Here is a 1,338-nt window from a genome sequence, read left to right as displayed (position 1 = left end):
CAAGAAGGCAGCTGCTATACCAGCTAAGAAGACAGTTACAGCAGCCAAAGCAGCACCAACACCTGGCAAGAAGGGAGCCACCCCGGGTAAAGCAGTGGTGGTGACCTCAGGTAAGAAGGGAGCTGCTCCTCCAGCCAAGAGGGCAAAGAAAGGCAAGAATGCCAAGAAGGAAGAGAGTGACGAAGAAGATGATGAAGACAGTGAGGAAGATGATGAGGATGAGGATAAATTTGAGCCAATCATGATGAAAGGAGCAGCTGCCCCTCACTTTGATGACTAGGAAGATGATGATGACGACGAGGAGGAGGATGACAATGAGGAAGATGAAGAAGATGATTCTGAAGAAGAGGCCATGGACACTACACCAGCAAAGGGCAAGAAAGCACCTGCAAAGGTGGTTCCTGTGAAAGGTGGCTGAGGACGACGATGATGATGAGGAAGATGATGACGATGAGGAGGAGGAAGAGGACGACGACGAGGAAGATGAGGATGACGATGAAGAGGAGGAAGAACCTGTCAAAGAAGTACCTGGAAAATGAAAGAAGGAAATGGCCAAACAGAAAGCTGCTCCTGAAGCCAAGAAGCAGAAAGTGGAAGCCGTAGAACCAATTACAGCTTTCGATCTATTTGTTGGAAACCTGAATTGTAACAAATCTGCTCCAGAATTAAAAACTGGTCTCAGTGACCTTTTTGCTAAAAATGATCTCGTTGTAATGGATGTCAGAACTGGTATGACTAGGAAATTTGGCTATGTGGATTTTGAATCTGCTGAAGACCTGGAAAAAGCCTTGGAACTCACTGGTTTAAAGGTCTTTGGTAATGAAATTAAACTAGAGAGACCGAAAGGAAAAGACAGTAAGAAAGACCGAGATGCCAGAACACTTTTGGCCAAAAACTTGCCTTACAAAGTCACTCAGGATGAATTAAAAGAAGTGTTTGAAGAAGCCCTGGAGATCAGATTAGTCAACAAAGATGGAAAGAGTAAAGGGATTGCTTATCTTGAATTCAAAACAGAAGCTGATGCTGAGAAAACCTTTGAAGAAAAGCAAGGAACAAAGATTGATGGCTGTTCTATATCCTTGTACTACACTGGGGAGTTAGGTCAAAATCCAGAGCACAGAGGTGGGAAGAGCAGCACGTGGAGTGGTGAATCAAAAACACTGGTTTTAAGTAACCTCTCCTACAGTGCAACAGAAGAAACTCTCCAGGAAGTATCTGAGAAGGCAACTGCTATCAAGGTGCCTCAGAACCAGAATGGCAAATCTAGAGGATATGCATTTATAGAATTTGCTTCATGTGAAGATGCTAAAGAAGCTTTAAATTCTTGTAATAAAAGAG

At 43.6% G+C, this 1,338-nt stretch overlaps 1 pseudogene; it reads left to right on the top strand.

Annotated features, from left to right (window-relative positions):
• Window positions 1–13: 13 nt before the first annotated feature.
• Window positions 14–1,334, top strand: LOC102835707 (annotated as a pseudogene).
• Window positions 1,335–1,338: the final 4 nt, after the last annotated feature.

This window comes from Chrysochloris asiatica, unplaced genomic scaffold, assembly GCF_000296735.1.
Source record: "Chrysochloris asiatica unplaced genomic scaffold, ChrAsi1.0 scaffold00073, whole genome shotgun sequence".
NCBI classification, from domain to species: Eukaryota; Metazoa; Chordata; class Mammalia; order Afrosoricida; family Chrysochloridae; genus Chrysochloris; species Chrysochloris asiatica.
This window is presented reverse-complemented; position numbering and strand designations above follow the sequence as displayed.